The 19,065-nt window shown below is 38.6% G+C and overlaps 1 protein-coding gene across 2 annotated transcripts in view; it reads right to left on the bottom strand.

Annotated features, from left to right (window-relative positions):
- The window catches only part of RSF1 (remodeling and spacing factor 1), a 169,347-nt gene that overhangs the window by 123,847 nt on the left and 26,435 nt on the right, over positions 1–19,065 (bottom strand). The window lies entirely within an intron of this gene.

Below are 19,065 nucleotides of genomic sequence, written 5' to 3'. Positions count from 1 at the left end.
AAAATATCAACCCAGAAAGATGGGAGTAACCTGAACTTGAGGTGGTATAGACAGAAGTGGGCAGATCTGAGAAAAGTTTAGGAAACAAATAATACAATTTAGTGATTGATTGGTTGTGCAAAGCTATCGAGAAAGTCAAGAAAACCTTAGGCACTGGCTAGGCAACTGAGTAGATGCCAATGACAACACAGGAAAAAAAAAGACCAGGGCTCAGGTGTCCCCTCTACCATTTAATACAAGGTGACTAGGATTCTTCTGGTCAAGTTCTTTAAACACTGAATGTCAAACTCCTCATCTGTAAAGGGCTACATTAACTATCTTACAGTTTTAAAAGTACAAAAACCAACATTACATAAAGCTAAAACATCTTTATTTTTACTTCTGTTGTGATACTTGGGGAACCATGGCCTGTTTCAATTTCTCCTTTTCTGCCTTCCCCAAACACAACAGTCTTGATGATTCTGCCTTCATACATTTCAACTCTGCTCCCTCTTTCCCCCAATTTCTCCAGGATATCACTGTACTCTCACTTCAGAAAAATAGCTGTGATAATCCCTTATAACCAAACCAACCTTCCAAAAATACTGTTTTCGTAACACTTCTCATTCACTGACACCTTTTCTGGCTCCTAAATTCCTATATTAAACTCATCCAGATTCCTTACCATAGCCTCAGAGTCTTATAATTTCAGTCTCAACCTAACTCTCCAATCCTTCTCTCTCACTTTTACACTGAAATCCTTGATTCAAATCATTCTGGCCTGTTCACATACCCAGACCACTACCTATCTGGGCTTTATTTAAGCCCTCCAGCTTACTGTTTTCTCCCCCTTTGAATCATATTTCTCTTTCAGTGTCTCATCAATAAAAGGCCCAAAGTCTCTGTGATAGCCTTCTAATGATTCTGGCAACATGTTTGTCCTTGGAACACCCAAAGTATTCATACTGCCTGTATCACTCCCTTAGCAGTTCGCTAAAGCTTTACATCAGTGTTTTATACATGTCTTCCATATCATACAGATATATAGAATCACAAAAAACATTTTGATAAAATTGGTACTATTTCTAAAAATCTAACAGGACAGAAATAAATATGTGCCCAAAAAATGTTTTTCAGCCCACTTGACAAATATAGTCCTTGTTGATTTAGGCATGTAGAAATAAATTATATATTACTTGATTTGCTTATTAGAGCACTGGCTCTTCCACAGAACTAACAGAAATATAAGATAAGCCACATAATTTCAAATTTTCTAGTAGTTCATTCATAAAAATAAAGAGGCCAAAATTAACTTTAATAATGTATTTTATTTTTTTTTATTTTTTTTTAAAGATTTTATTTATTTATTTGAGAGAGAGAGACTGAGAGAGCATATGAGAGGGGGGAGGGTCGGGAGGGTCAGAGGAAGAAGCAGACTCCCCGCCGAGCAGGGAGCCTGATGCGGGACTCGATCCCGGGACTCCAGGATCATGACCTGAGCCGAAGGCAGTCGCTTAACCAACTGAGCCACCCAGGTGCCCCTTTAATAATGTATTTTACTTAACACTATATATCCCAACGTTATTTTTATACAGTGAGGATTTAAAATACCAGGTACTTTACATTTTCTTCACTTGATATTTTAATTTATTTTTTAAATTGTGGCATAAATGACATATAGCATTATATTAGTTTCAACTGTGCAACACAGTGATTCAATATTTGTATACATTGTAAAATGATCACAATAAATCTAGTTATCATCTACCGCCTTACATGCCTGTAAGAAATTTCTGTGATAAGAATTTTTAAGATTTACTCTCTTAGCAACTTTCTAACAGGCAATACAGTATTACTAAATGTAATCACCATGATGTACACTATATTCCCATGACTTACTAATTTTATAGCTAGAAATCTGTACCTTTTGACCCCCTTCATTCAATTTACATCTTATTTTTTGTACTAAGTATTCAAAACATACTGTGTATTTTATACTTACAGCACACCTCACTTCACACTAGCCACATTCAAGTGCTCAAGAGCCACTTATGGTTAGTGGCTACTGTAGTGGATCATACAGAGCTGGTGTATTTAAAACTAAAATTTATAACCCACAATTTGCTAATAATTTACTTATATTTTTGAGATAATTGACATAACATTACATTACTTTCAGGTATGCAACATAATTCAGTATGTGTATATACTGCATCACCAAATAAGTCTAAGTTAACATCCGATTTGCTTATATTTTTTGTTACAAATAGAACTGACACACTGGGTGTCATACGCAACTGATGGATTGTTGAACACTACATCTAAAACTAATGATGTACTATAGGTTAGCTAATTCAATTTAAATTAAAAAAAAAATAGAACCGACAAGCTGATGACCTTTATGGACATTAGTAGCTCTTAAAATTTTGTCAATTGATAAGAAATGGGCAAAAACTTCAACAGAAAAATTAACCAACATCATGGTTAAATTGAAAATATTAAAATTCCCATACTCTGTATTCTCTAAACATGCTGTCCATTCAATAGACCATTCTATGATGATGGAAATAGTCTATATCTGCACTTTCCAATATAGTAGACATCTACATGTGATTTTACAGCACACTTGATACGTGGCTAATAAAACTGAAACACTACACTTCTAATTTTTTAAAAAAAATTTTACTTATTTGACAGAGAGTGAGCGAGCACAAGCAGGGGCAATGACAGGCAAAGGGAGGCAGAGGGAGAGGGAGAAGCAGGCTCCCCGCGGAGCAGGACCCCAGGATCATGACCTGAGCTGAAGGCAGATGCCCAACCAAATGAGCTACCCAGATGCCCCTACACTTTAAATTTTTTAAATTAAATTTAAATATCCACACGTGGCAAGTGGCTAAGACTTTGGACAGTGCAGCTATAAATCATCAATCATATTTTTAAAACACAGGATCATTTTCTAAACCACGGAGTGACAATCTGTAAATTCACTTATTTATCACCTGGAACATTTTCTAAATATCTCACTGCCCAAATATTAGGTAATTATTAACTTCCTTCTATTGATATATCTGTTAGCCAACTTTGTGTCATTCTGATAAATACAGGTTTTGTCACAACTGAACTAAGATCTCTACCTTTCACATGATAGTTTGATATATAACCTTTAACTGACCCATTTCTTTCACAAGGCCTCAGGAGGTGAAAGATTCTGAAGCAGAAGAGGTCAGGGCCCTGTGAATTCATGAAGGCCCTGCCAAGATGATGTAGGCATGAAGCAGCAGAAAGTGGTAGAATCCCAGACTGCTCTGATCCAATCACCCAAAGATGTTCTATATTTGGACATTTTTCTAAAGCATCTTCTCAGCACCAAGTCTTAAGAATGACGCTGCTTTTACAGTTCCAGTCTTAGTACTTATAATTCTGCTTTCTTTTTTTTAAGATTTTATTTATTTATTTGACAGGGAGAGACACAGTGAGAGCAGGATCACAAGCAGGGGGAGAGGGAGAGGGAGAAACAGGCTTCCCGCGGAGCAGGGAGCCCGATGCGGGGCTCGATCCCAGGACTCTGGGATCATGACCTGAGCCGAAGGCAGACGCTTAACGACTGAGCCACCCAGGCGCCCCTATAATTCTGCTTTCTAAGTGGTCGAAATTTACAGTAGCTCATAATAACTACATGTTAGAATTCTTCTCATTTCTCAATAAAGTCTTTTACTTAAACATCCTCTATTCTTGTAAGCAAAGATACACTTTGTCACAAAAACAGTTGATTTCATACTAGGTCACTGATCAAAGAACACTAGTTTCAGATACAATGATTAAAAGATAATCTTATAATAAACTTATACTTGCTGCCCAGTTTTTCCAAACTCTGTTGAGGGAGCACAGCTTTAGCAATTATGAGACTATTCCCACAGACCACTTGATCCTTGAAATAACTGTTATGTCTTTATATACTTTACCTTCAAATAATTCATTTAATCAATCACTCTAAAATTTTCTGAAAAGCAAACGGCTTGAGACAATGAACTGTAACTCAGGCCACTCTGAAAAACAACAGTTCAGAGATACCAAGTAAGTATAATATAAATCGCTAAACTCAGCTTATTACCATAATGGGAAAAAATAAATCCAAGAAGAGCTGTTATGCAGGCAGACAAACCAAGGGGTATCTGCTACTCTACTTAAGGTTTCTGAGTTTCATTTAGAACCATACTGCTGTTCCCTTATAGGTGGAGAAACCAAACAGGGTTCAGATTATTTCAGAACCAAAACTGTGAAAATGTCTCTGCTACAAAGAAAGTAATCAGTGTACTGCAAATATCAGCATGGTTGGATAATCATGCAATTCAGCACTCCTTCCTGAAGGAGAAGGTAGATGTTGCTTTATGGAGAGGAAAGGCCTTTCTCTGGGTAAGATGATGTAAGCCACACTCAAACATTAGTCAGTTTTTAAAGGGTTTCTTTTTCATTATACTTAAGGAACAGCATCCTGGCAGAGGGAATCTGAGATACTTGAGGCAATGGCTTCCAGGACCATTTGCCTTCAATTCTAATCAGATGTTATTTCCCTTCTCTCTTTTCTCTCTACTCAATTTAATAACCATAAAGGACTTAAGGGGTGTGGAGGGGAGAAGGGAGAGAAAGACCCAAAACAAATTTAAAAAGAAAGAAATAGGGGCACCTGGGTGGCTCAGTTGGTTAAGCATCTGCCTTCAGCTCAGGTCATGATCTCAGGGTCCTGGGATGGAGCCCCATGTGATGCTCCCTGCTCCAACAGAGAGTATATTTCTCCCTCTCCCTCTGCTCCTCCCCCCAACTCATGCTCTCTTTCACTCTCTCAAATAACTAAAAATAAAAAAAAAAAAAAAAAGAAAAGCAGTGATGTGATAGTATTTAAGAGGAGGACTTTTCCTCCAACAAATCCAAACACAGTGAAAAGTTGAAAGACTAGTACACCCTTCACCTAGATGCAGCAGTTGGTAACATTCTAGGGAAACACTTTACATAGGGTAAAACCATCAGGGAAAGGCTCTCTAATAAAGATGAGACCTTAAAGAAGCAGCCAACCAAGCCAAGGAAAAAAAGAATATGCTAGCCTGTAGAGAGGTCCTGAGGCAGCCAAAAGCTACCAGTGTGGCTGGAGAAGTGAACAAGGGTCAAATCTTACAAAGCCTTGGGAGCCACGTAAAGAGTTTGTATTTTATTCTTAGTGTAATGAGAACTCGAGGAAGGAATTTAGGAAAGTTTAATGATCCAAGTTTTTAAAAAGATCATTCTGTGTCTAGGATCTGCTTCAAAATAATCTAGGCAGTGGTGGGGGGGGAGGTTGGGGGGTAGTGTCTGGGTAGGTGGAGTTACAGATGAAACAAAATCATAAAATTGTACTGAAGGGGGTGATGGGTATATGGAAGTTCATTATACAACCTTCTACTTTTATATGTTTCACATTTTTCATAATTTAAAAAGGTAAAGGATACGTGGAGGTCACTTTGGTTGCTCTGTGAGGAATGAATGAGAGGGAAGCAAAGAGAACTAATTCGGAGGCTACAGCCACACTTCAGGCAAGAGGTAATGATGGCCTGGACTAAGGCTGCAGCAGTAGAGATGCAGAGAAGAGCCTTCAAGGCAAGTTGCAAAATGTAAAAGCTTCTTAACAAGCACCTTCACCAATCTTGATCTCAGGAAGTGACTACAATATATTTGTCTTCCATATGATCCCAACTAATCTGTTCATGTATAAAAGCAGAAACCACAACTTTTTGTTAAATTATACTAAGTTAGGAAAGAAACATATACACACAGACATTTAATAAAGTCAAATAAATCTATTTGTAACATTTCTTATTTCTGATACTCTTCATCATTTCAAATGTTCACATTTCACTTAATCTGAACTTAATATTTCAACTAATACTTAAAAGTTATATTATTTGTATATTATGAAAAGCACTAGACAAAGTGAGGCGAAAGAGGTACAAACATCAATTTTCTCGCCCATAAATGGAGTTGATCTAAAGTCCTCCAGCTCTATTATTAAACCCCTATGGCTAGGTACTGAGGCAAGTATTTATTTGCCTAATAATAACACAATAATTATAGGATCTAAGAATTTCTGGACTGAAAGCATGATCTAATTCACACTCTCTGACAGACTAGAAAATTTAGTAACTAAGATGTGATGTGAATTGTCCACCACCAAGCAGAAGCCAACCAAGAGCCCAAACCTTCCAAGCCCAGGGCTCTTTCTAATGTTTCTTTAAGTATCAAATAGAGGAGCAGTTCAGAAGACCTAACATCAATCAAGCCACCCTTTTTGCACAGGTCCATTTCTGGGTTTTGATCTTGGGTGGCTCCTGCCTATGTACATTAGCTATTTCTAAAATGTAATTCAGCTAGTAGATGCTGTGGCAACAGAGAGACTATTTCTACTCCTCCCAATCCATTCTTTTTTTTGTAACAACTTTACTGGATATAATTCATATATACACATGAATATATATATACACACACATATATAAATAAAATATAATCCATCCATTTAAAGTATACAAATCAATGGGTTTTCTTATATTACATGATTAACTTTTTAAATTGTGGTACAATACAAACAACACAAAATTTGCCATTTTAACCATTTTTAAGTGTACATTTCAGTGGCATTAATTAATTAGATTCACAACATTGTGCAACCATCACCATTACTTTCCAATCCATTCTTATAGTTAAAAAAAATTTTTTTTAAAGATTTTATTTATTTGACAGAGAGACACAGCAAGAGAGGGAACACAAGCAGGGGGAGTGGGAGAGGGAGAAGCAGGCTTCCCGCCGAGCAGGGAGCCTGATGTGGGGCTCGATCCCAGGACCCTGGGACCATGACCTGAGCTGAAGGCAGACGCTTAACGGCTGAGCCACCCAGGCGCCCCTTAGTTAAAATTTTAAAATAGTCACTCCACTTCTAAATTGCTTTCTGAACTTGTAACTATAAAAATCCACAATAGAGGGGCGCCTGAGTGGCTCAGTTGGTTACGCGACTGCCTTCGGCTCAGGTCATGATCCTGGAGTCCCGGGATCGAGTACCACGTCGGGCTCCCTGCTTGGCAGGGAGTCTGCTTCTCCCTCTGATCCTCCTCCCTCTCATGCTCTCTGTCTCTCATTCTCTCTGTCTCAAATAAATAAATAAAATCTTAAAAAAAAAAAAAAATCCACAATAGTATATACTCTTAGTGAGGGCAATACTGACATCATATAGTCTTAATTATCTTTAGGTCTCACGTTGTAATTATCTACCATCTGTCTCCTCTTCTTCCTCACTCCCATCCTTAGATTTAAGCTCCATGAAGACAGAGGCCAGATCAAACTGCCTTTTTCATGACTGTATTCTCAGTACCAAGCACAGTTCCTGATTTACTCAACGATTTGACAAACTGGAATAGACAAGAAAATAGAGAAAGCAAGCAACAGGGAGAGAGGGTAGAAAGTAAAACAGTTCTGCAGCTTCTGGAAAAAAAGAGAGTTGCTATGGGGGTCAAAGAGAGGGGCACCTGGGAGGCTCAGTCGGTTAAGCGACGGACTCTTGATTTTGGCTCAGGTCATGATCTCAGGGTCCTGAGAGATCAAGCCCTGCGTTGGCTCCTCGCTAAGCATGGAGCCTGCTTAAGATTCTCTCTCTCCCTCTCTCTCTGCCCCTCCCCTTCCTTTCCCTCTCTCTGTCTCTATCTCTCTCTCCCTCTCTAAAAAAAAGAGAGAGAGAGAGAGAGAGAAAGAAATTATGTAAACTAACAGTATGCAGGAGAGTTCTGAGGAAGAGGAGATGAAAATGATAACAAAAGTGGCTTTGGGCTTCAGTTTGCTGTGTTAGTCATCAGGTGATATCACTAACTCAAGACAACTTAATTGCAGTTTATTTTTTTCCCTTTCTCTCTTTTTTGAGGGGAGAAATGGAAGAGGTGAATGTACCCATTAAAATGTGTATACAGGAGCAAATAATGAAGTCTGTATGTTTAACTAAAGAAATACTGGGGCACCTGGGTGTCTCAGTCGGTTAAGCGACTGCCTTCAGCTCAGGTCATGATCCCACCCAGCATCCTGGGATGGAGCCCAGGGTTGAGCTCCCTGCTCAGCGGGGAGTCTGCTTCTCCCTCCCCCCTGCTCTTGGGCTCTCACTCACTCTTTCTTTCTCTTCCTCTCAAATAAATACATAAAATCTTAAAAAAGAAAAGAAAAGAAAAGAAATACCTACATGGGGGTGCCTGGCTAGCTTAGTCAGTAGACCATCCATCTGACTCTTGATCCCTGGGGTCATGAGTTTGAGCACCACATTGGGTTAGAGATTACTTAAAAAAGGGCAGGGGAGGGGAGAGCCTACGTGGCACAGTGGGTTAAACATCCGATTCTTGGTTTTGGCTAAGGTCATGATCTCAGGGTGTTGAGATCCAGCCCTGCATCAGACTCTTTGCTCAGCACGTGAAGTGTGCTTAAGTTTCTCTCTCCCTCTGCCCCTTCCCTCTCCCATTCTCTCTAATAAATAAATAAATCTTAAAAAAAATACCTACATGTACAGTGATTTCCTAATACCAGATCTCTATAAAATGCCAGATTTCTATCTTCATCATGTACACCCCATACTATCTAAAACCTTGACCAGCACACTACAAGATGCCTTTATGATCCAATGCCATGATTTTAGGTGTTATGAAATCAGCTTGATATTTCTTTTAAAGACAATTCTGCAGAACTATGAACTTAAAAGAATTCCATTTCAGGGACACTTGCCTGGCTCAGTTAGTATAGCATGCAACTCTTGATACCACAGTTGTGAGTTCAAGCCCAACACTGGGCAGAGAACTTACTTAAAAAAACAAAAAACAAACAAAAAAACCCCTCCATTTCTTTGTGAAATGTATATTGTCTTTATTCCTTGCTAACAAGTGACCAGTTCACACTTTTAAACATTCATTTAACAAGCAGAGAGAAATAGATGAGTAACATACTATGTCATCTCAGAGTTTCTTGAAATCTTAGCAGAAATGGGTTCATTGTAATGTCTTTTTTTTTTTTTAAAGATTTTATTTATTTATTTGACAGAGAGAGATAGCTAGAGCAGGAACACAAGCAGGGGGAGTGGGAGAGGGAGAAGCAGGCTTCCTGCCGAGCAGGGAGCCCGATGTGAGGCTCGATCCCAGGACCCCAGGATCATGACCTGAGCTGAAGGCAGACGCTTAACGACTGAGCCACCCAGGCGCCCTCATTGTAATTTCTACAGTTATTTCAATAAATGAGAAAATGTATATGAAAACACTATTATAAACTGTAAAGCAATACAAACCAAGTTACTGTTAGTCACCACCAGATGGTGATCATGTCTTATTAAAAGCAAAATGCTGACACCTTATTTGGGGGCCAGCCAGCTGATTGCTAAAAATGATCAATAAGTAAACCAGAGGATCTGAATAAAATGTTGGTGATTTTTTTTTAAGATTTATTTATTTATTTGACAGAGAGAGAGAGCAAGCACAAGCAGGGGGAGCCCCAGGCAGAGAGAGAGGGAGAAGCAGACTCTGCACTGAGCAGGGAGCCCAACGTGGGGCTCGATCCCAGGACCCTGGGAGCATGACCCGAACCAAAGGCAGAAGCTTACCGACAGAGCCACGCAGGCGCCCCAAAATGTTGGTGATTTTTAAGTAAATTCAATTGACACATCAGCAAAACAAGAGCAATAAAAAAATAGGTTCTGGGGGCACCTGGGTGATTCTTTCATGTGGAACATTTGATAACTACAATTTAAGGAAAAAAGAGTGCATGTGTTTTTTGCAGTCTTATATTAGTTATTTAACCATTCATATGACCTTGAACTTTTTTAACTTCAAACGAAGATCTTTCTACTCAGCAAAATGGTACCACTAGACATTTGAGAAGAAAACAAAATCAAACCAAGATGCTGAACATCACTAATCATCAGGGAAATGCAAATCAAAACCACAAAGAGATATCACCTCACACCTGTAAAAATGGCCAAAATCAAAAACAAAGAAAATAACAAGTGTTGGTGAGGATGTGGAGAAAAAGAACCTTCGTGCACTGCTGGTAGAAATGCAAACTGGCGCAGCCACTGTGAAAAACAGGATGGAGGTGTCTGAGAAAAGTAAAAATAGCATTACTATATGATCCAGTTAATTCCACTGCTGGGTATCTACCCAAAGAAAACAAAACCACTAATTCGAAAAGATTTATGTACCCTTATGTTTATGTTTATTGCAGTCTTATTTACAATAGCCAGAAATGGAAGCAACCCAAGTGTCCATCCACAGATGAATGGATAAAGATGTGGTACATATACAATGGAATATTACTCAGCCACAAAAAAGAATCAAATCTTGCCATTTGCAACAACATGGATGGGCCTACAGAGTATTATGCCAAGTAAAATAAGTCCATCAAAGACAAATACCATATGATTTCATTCATATGTGGAATTCAAGAAACAAAACAGACAAAAAGACAAAAAACAGATTCTTAAATATAGAGAACGGGTTGTGAGGGGAGGTGGGGGGGATGGGTGAAACAGGTGAAGGGGATCAAGAGTGTGTTTCTTTTTTTGTTTGTTTTACTTTTTTTTTTTTTTTTTGTCAGAGAGAGAGTGTGAGAGAGCACAAGCCGGGGGAGCAGCAGACAGAGGGAGAAGGAAACTCCCCACTGGGCAAGGAGCCCAATGCGGGACTGGATCCCAGGACCCCAGGATCATGACCTGAGCTGAAGGCAGATGCTTAAATGACGGAGCCACCCAGGCATCCAAGAGTATGTTTATTGTTGTTGTTGTTTTTTTTTAAGGTTTTATTTATTTATTTGACAGAGAGAGAGCAAGAGAGGGAACACAAGCAGGGGGAGTGGGAGAGGGAGAAGCAGGATTCCCGCTGAGCAGGGAGCCAGATGCGGGGCTCGATCCCAGGATCTTGGGATCATGACCTGAGCCGAAGGCAGATGCTTAACGACTGAGCCACCCAGGCGCCCCAAGAGTATGTTTATTGTGATGAGCACCAAGTCATGTACAGAATTTTTGAATCACTATATTGTATACCTAAAACCAATATAATACCGTATGCTAATTGTACTCAAATTTAACAAAAGGAAAAAAATACAAAAACAAAAAAACTGTATTATGAAATGTTAAAACAAATCCCCAAGTATAGACTAGTATAATAAAACCCATGAACTCATCACCCCACTTCAGCAATGATCAACATATGCCCAAGAAACTTTTCCCACACCAATATGCTATTTTAAACCAAATTCCAGGTATCATTTCATCCATAAATACTTCATTGTGTATCTCTAAGGGATAAAAACTTTTTAAAAATAACCATAATACGATTACTACTACCTAAAAATTAGCAGTTCCTTAATGTCCCAGAATTTCCGTCAAACAATTTTTAAATATTTTAAATTAACTAAGAAATGAAATTATATTGCAGTGTTACTGTTACCTCTGTAGCAAATAGACGCTGGCAGCACCTTACCTCTATCCTCACTGCCAGATTCCAGTGCAGGCCAACCTGCAACCACATGCAAATTTTTTCTGACTACAGGGCAGGGGAGTTAATTCTTCCTGAGAGCAGTCCTGAACCAGTAACTGACAGAAGCTCCACTATCCCTTGGCTGGGATAAATCTGAGATAGGATCTACACTTTCTCAGAACTCAACAGGAAGATTCAGCTCCTATTGCCTATAATGTTAACTTGCTTGGTAACACACCCTGCATTAATTTTTCCCCTTCCCAGTCTCACTTTCCCTTTCCTTATTAGTATTTCCTGGCATTGCTTTCCAAATAAACTACATGCACTCACACTTTTGTCTCAGGGTCTGCTTGTTGGGGAATCCAACATAAGACCTCTTAGTTTTGAATGAAAGCTATGGACATCCTAAGAAAAATGTAAACATAAAAATCTCTGCAAATATGTTTAACAAGTTTACAGACAACACAAAAGACACAGACATCCCAGTTCAAAAAACTCTTCCTTGGGGCGCCTGGGTGGCTCAGTTGGTTAAGCGTCTGTCTTAGGCCAAGTCATGATCCCAGCGTCCTGGGATCGAGCCCCGAGTCAGGCTCCCTGCTCAGCAGGGGGGTCTGCTTCTCCCTCTCCCTCTGCTCGTGTGCTCGCTCTCTCAAATAAATAAATAAAATCTTTAAATATATAAATAACTCTTCCTCCTATTGATTCAGGATAGCTGAGATCTTAATTATGTTTTTGCAAGTGTTCCATCAAGATTGTTTAGTTATGTTGAAAAAGTAACATCCCCACCCCTTATTCTTCACTGTTGGCAAAGAAGCATCATTATCTCAATACTTAGTTCTTATATACAGAAAATCTAATCTAAGTGAAAATAAGACAACTGTTGGCAAAAAAAAAAAAAAGTTAATAGAAGGAGTGCTTTACTAAAGACTGGGTCTCCAGAAAAGCCACAAAATTTTAAATTTACACGTATTTTCATGTACGTATGACTTTCGATGGGATTTTTTTTTTTAAACTATTGCTGGCCTCAAACAACAGATAAGAGTTAAGAAATTTGTGGAGATTTTTTCTGAAAAAGTCCCATCTAGCTAACACACACTGCCCTCCTATCATTCTGAAAAAAAATGTTCTATGAACTCAGTCTCCCATTTTCTTACCTGTCCCATTTGCTCCAAACCCAGCATAATCTGACTTCTATTATTTAAACTAAATAAATGCTTTAGTTTTTTTCTTAATTTGGCAACATGTGACACTGGTGACCCCATCCTCCTTCTTGAAACCTGGCCATCCTGTGACACCACTTTTCTGATTTCTCTTATTTCTTTGCGCCCTTTTAAATTTCTTTGCAGACCCTACACTTCTGCCCTCTCCTTGAAAATTAATTCTGTTTTAGAACTTCGTATCTTTTGTCCCTAAGGCATCTCATCAGTCCCCCTGCTTCAGTTTAAATATGCCGTCTCACTGTGCTAGTTACAATATGTTCAAGTAACAAAAAAACCTTACCATTGTGTCTTCAGGGGGTTACTTTTTCTCATGTAACAAAAAGTCCAGAGTAATGTATTGCTAGTTTTGGTTTAATGGCTCAACACCTGAACTTCTTGGAATTCCCAAACATTCTATACTGTTTCTAGACTCCAGATCTTAATATATACAGTTCCCTCTATCTTCAACCCACCTCTATTCATCCCAGAGTTATTTGGTTGTTGCTCCCTTGGGAAATCATTCTTTTACCCATGCTTTTATCTTATCAGGATTAAGTGCCCCTGATGGGTATCCCAAAATGATTTCACTTATGCATCACACTGTATTATAAATGCCTATTTGATTACCCCTATCCAACATAAAACAAGCCTGAATCTTCAGCACCTAGGACAGTGCCTAGCACATATCACACATTCAATAAAGATTTGTTAAATGAATGGATGATTTGGACTTAAAAAGAAAAAAAAATAAAAACACTTTTTCATAAACATGAACCTCTCCTAACTCTTAGCACCTGACTGACTAGCAAATGAATAAATAAAAATACGTGTTTCTTGCTCATACTTAATGAACCAGATATAAAACAATGAACTACTAAAACCTCTAAAGGAAACATGTACATCAGAATATACATTTTAGCAATGTGCATTTATGCCACCCAATCAACTTTACCCATGCTACCAGTTTATAAGTGGCCAACCATGAACTGGCTTTCATGAATGAGTAAGCTTCCTAACGTAACAAGAGAACAGACTAAGATAAGCAAAACACAAAACAGAAGAGAATGACTAAACGGTCCCCTTGGAACCCCATTCCAGTCAGTCACCCCACTCCCAGACACAGGCAACCACCGGTCTGCCTTCTGTCACTATAGCTTTGTCTCTTCTGGAGTTTTATATAAATGGAATTATATTGTACGCACTTATTTTGTCTGGCTTTTTTTGCTCAGCAGGTTTTTGAGATGCAGCCATGTCTCCCATGTATTAGCAGTCCACTACTTTTTTTTTTAATTTCTAAAAATTTAAATTCAATTAATTAACATATAATGTATTATTTGTTTCAGGGGTACATGTCTGTGATTCATCAGTCTTATATAACACCAAGTGCTCACTACAACATATACCCTCCCCAATGTCCATCACCCAGTTGCCCCATCCCTCCCCGCCCCTTCCCTCCAGTAACCCTCAGTTTGTTTCCTATGATTAAGGGTCTCTTATGGTTTGTCTCCATCTCTGGTTTCATCTTGTTTCATTTTTTCCTCTCTTCCCCTAAGACCTTCTGCCTTATTTCTTAAAATCCACATATCAGTAAGATGATATGATAACTGTCTCTGACTGCTTAGGATAATACCCTCTAGTTCCATCCACATCGTTGCAAATGGCAAGATTTCTTTTTTTCTTTTCTTTTAAGATTTTATTTATTTATTTGACAGAGACATAGCGCGAGAGAAAACACAAGCAGGGGGAGTGAGAGAGGGAGAAGCAGGCTTCCCACTGAGCAGGGAGCCCGATGCGGGGCTCGATCCCAGGACCCTGGGACCATGACCTGAGCCGAAGGCAGATGCTTAACAACTGAGCCACCCAGGCTCCCCAAATTTCTTACTCTGATGGCTGTGTAACAGTACCTTGTATATGTATACCACCTCTTCTTTATTTATTCATCTGTCGATGGACATCTGCACTCTTTCCATAGTTTGGCTATTGTGGACATTGCTTAGCAGGCCACTCCTTTTTAATGTGAGTAGTATCCCACTGTATGAATATATTTGTTCATCCAATCATCTCATGAATGTTGCGGTTATTTCCAATTTATAGCTGTAAGTAAAGCTGCTATGAACATTTGTACAAGTCTTTATGCGGACATACATTTTTATTTCTCTTGGGCAGATAGTAATGGAAACTGATGGGCTGGTATGATACATACAGCCTTAAATTAATAAGAAACTCCCAAACGTTTTGCTAAAGTGGTTGGCACTATTTAATCTTTCCACAATTACTGTGTAAGCGTTCCAGTTGATTCACATCCTCACCAACATCTGAGGCATCATCAGTCATTTTAACAGCCTGTGTTTTCTACTTTGTTGGGTACAGCGTTCTAGAAATGTCCATAACATCTAGTTTGTGATAACATCACTCATGTCTTCTACATTCGGAGTTATTTTGTCTAGCTGCACTATCAATTACTGAGAGAGATGCTGAAATCTCCAATTATACCTTTAGATTATATACTTATCTTTCAGTTCTGTTAACTGAGTGAAAACACTCTTGGAATTTTTATAATTTCCTGATAAATTAACCCTTTTAGCATTACAAAATATCCCTTTCTATATCTCCTCATGTCTCTTGTTCTGACATCTCCAGTTTCTGATACCACTATAGTTATTCCATTTTTCTAATGATTAGCTTTGCACAGTATATATTTTCTAACCTTTCATCTTAAACTGTATCTTTATGTTTAAAGTGGATTTTTGTAGCATATAAAATTTTTTTTATTTTTTAAAGATTTTATTTATTTATTTGACAGAGACACAGCGAGAGAGGGAACACAAACAGGGGGAGTGGAAGAGGGAGAAGCAGGCTTCCCGCTGAGCAGGTAGCCCGATGCGGGGCTCGATCCCAGGACCCTGGGATCATGACCTGAGCCAAAGGCAGACTCTTAACGACTGAGCCACCCAGGCACCCCGGATTTTTGTAGCATATAGTTGGGCTTTTTTTTTAATCCATTCTGACAATCTCTTTTTGTTAGTTTTAATTATTTTTAACTTAAATATCACAGGTGGCTAGTGGTAACGAGATCAGAGACAAAAGTTTTAGGCCAAGGGCTAGCAAACTAAGGCTCACAAGGCAAATGCACCCTGTCACCTGTTTTTGTATAGCCCACAAACTAAGAATGATTTTACCTTTTTAAAGGGTTGGTGGGGAAAAAAGAAAAAGAAAAATAGTATTTTGTGGGGAGCCTGGCTAGCTCAGTTGGTACAGCATGTGACCCTTGATCTCAGGTTGTGAGTTCAAGTCCCATGCTGCGTGTAGAGATTACTTAAAAATAAAAATCTTTAAAAAATATTTTGGCGGGGGCGCCTGGGTGGCTCAGTTGGTTAAGCGACTGCCTTCGGCTCAGGTCATGATCCTGGAGTCCCGGGATCGAGTCCGGCATCGGGCTCCCTGCTCGGTGGAGAGTCTGCTTCTTCCTCTGACCCTCCCCCCTCTCATGTGCTCTCTCTCTCTCATTCTGTCTCAAATAAATAAATAAAATCTTTAAATATATATATATATATTTTGGCGGCACCTGGGTGACACAGTTGGTTGAGAGTCCAACTCTTGGTTTCAGCTCCAGTCGTGATCTCAGGGTGATGGGATCGAGTCCCACATCGGGCTCCGCGCTCAGCGTGGAGTCTGTTTGGAATTCTCTCTCCCATCTCCCTCTGCCCTTCCCCCTACACGCTTGCTCACTTTCTCTCAAATAAATAAATCTTTTAAAAATAGTATTTTGTAACACGTGACAATTACATGAAATTCAAATTTCAGTGTCTGTTGTTTTATTGGAATACAGCCATACTTATTCATTTATACACTGTCCCTGGCTCCTTTTATACTCTACTGGCAGAACTGAACAGTTTCACTAGATACTATATTGACCACAAAGCCTAAAATATTCTTTAATCTGGCTCTACAGAAAAAGTTTGCCAAACCCCAATTAAAACCATTTATACTACTACAACTGTTGATAAAACTGGATTTAATTCTACAATCTTGCCATTTCTTTACTACATATCCCAACATTTCTTTGTTCCTTCTTTTACTGTGTTTTGCGTAGAGTGAACATACTTTTTAAAAAATGAAATAAAATAAAGTGAACATACCTTAGCATTTTATTTACTATCCACTATTGGCTAATTAGGCATACTTTTTTATTTTAATATTTAGTGTTTGCTCCAGGTTTTACAATATGCATCTTTAACAACACAGTGTAACATCAAATGATGCTGTCCCACTTCATGTAAAATGTGAACACTTTTTTTTTTTTTAAGATTTTATTTATTTTTTTGACAGAGAGAGACATAGCGAGAGCAGGAATACAAGCAGGGGGAGTGGGAGAGGGAGAAGCAGGCTTCCCGCAGAGCAGGGAGCCCGATGTGGGACTTGATCCCAGGACCCTGGGATCGTGACCTGAGCCGAAGGCAGACGCTTAACGACTGAGCCACCCAGGCGCCCCAAAATGTGAACACTTTTTACCCTTCCAACACTGTATTTCCATTTCCCTGCTCTCATCCTTAATACTACAGTTGCTATACATTTTCCTTCTAAACATGTAAAACTTACATTATGATTTTTGTTTAAGCAGTCAATTGTCTTTTTTAAAGACTCAAAATTAGGAAAAATGTATTTTATATTTACTCCCATATTTATCATTTCTTTCACTCATCATCTCTTTATCTAGGTCCAAGCTCTCATCTGATCCATTTTCTTTCCATCTGAAGATACTTTTGAAATGCATGTCAGGTAGCTAGTAACATACTCTCTGACTTTGTCTGAAAAGGTTTTTTGTAATTATACTCCCATTTTCCAAGGATATTTTCCTGGCTATATAAGTAAATGTTGATAGTTCTTTTTCAATTAGTACTTTAAAAACATTTCAGTATCTCCTAGTTTGCATACTTTCTAATAATAAAAATGCTTCATTGTTTCTCTGTATATGTCTTCTTTGGCTACCTTCAAAATTCGTTATCACTGGTTTTTAGGAATTTGTTATGGCTTGGCATTTTTGTGTGTGTTTGTCCATTCAGTTTGTTAAGACTATTGGATCTGTGACTTCATAATTTTCATCAAATTTGGAAAATTTCGAGCCATTATTTCTTACAATATTTTGGGCTTCATCCTCCCTCTAGGATGTCAAATACACTTTGTTGTGTTCTGTTTGGTATTGTCCCCCACACAAAAGAGTTATTTGACTGTTCTCAGTTCTCTTTCTCTGCTTCCACCTTAAGATAGTCTATTGCTAGATCTTCAAGTTCACTGGTCTGTTCTGCATTGTCCAATCTGATGTTCATTTTTTATTTCAGATAGTATTATTTTTCATACCTACACATTCCATATGGTTTTATATCTCCCATTTCTGTTATTGTTCATATTTTTCTTTAAATATATTTATCAGTTATAACAGCTATTTTAACATCCTTTTCTGCTAGTTCCATCACTTCTGTCATTCCTAATCTGTTTCTTTGGGCTGATTTTTCTCCTGGCCATGGGTTGCAAAGGACCTGCTTCTTGGCATATCTAACAATTTATGCTTGGATGCTGGAAAATACCAATGTTACACTCTGGTTGTTGAGTATTTGTGATCATTCTGTAAAGAGAGTTAGGCTTTGTTTTGGCAGTCAGTTTTGTATAGATCCATTTGAGCCCTCTGAGGACTCTTCTGTTTTTACTATATAACAAACCCACTTGGTTCTCCACTGAATGCCTTGAGTACTCCTCCAAAGGTTCATCCACTATGTCTGGTCAGAGTTAAACATCTCTTGTGTAAACTCAGTAAATGTTCTGCTAGTAAGTCCCTGGATATTCTGCTAATAAGCCCCTGGAAACTCTTAACAGAGTTTCACTTTATACATTTATGATCCTAGTATTCAGCAGCAGACTCAAGGTGGCCCCTACACAGATTTCTGGAGTTCTTTTCTCTGCATAGCTCCTTTCTTTTCAAAACCTGGCTATGCAACTTCTAGTTGCCTAAGCATCTACAACATCCAATCTTTGCCTCCACAACTCAGTGAGGCTTCCAGGTTCTCATTAGACTCCCTCTTCCTATTTCTGTGTCTCCAAAGTTGCTTCTGGGCAGGAAGCCGTAGTAGTGGTAGGCCTAACCTCCTCTGCCTAACTAAAAAAGATATTTATAGCAGCATTATTAACAACAGCCACACTATGGAAAGAGACCAAATGTCCATCAACTGAAGACGATATGGCATATATGTGTGTGTGTGTGTGTATGTGTATGTATATATATAATGGAGTATTACTCAGCCATCAAAAAGAATGAAATCTTGCATTTGCAACAACAAAGATGAAGCTAGAGTGCATTATGCTAAGCAAAACCAGTCAGA

The sequence above is a fragment of the Mirounga angustirostris genome, unplaced genomic scaffold (assembly GCF_029215605.1).
Source record: "Mirounga angustirostris isolate CCGP_5_RB_7025 unplaced genomic scaffold, mMirAng1.0.hap1 SCAF_13, whole genome shotgun sequence".
NCBI lineage: Eukaryota > Metazoa > Chordata > Mammalia > Carnivora > Phocidae > Mirounga > Mirounga angustirostris.
Note: the sequence above shows the minus strand (reverse complement) of the source record. Positions and strands in the feature narration are given on the sequence as shown.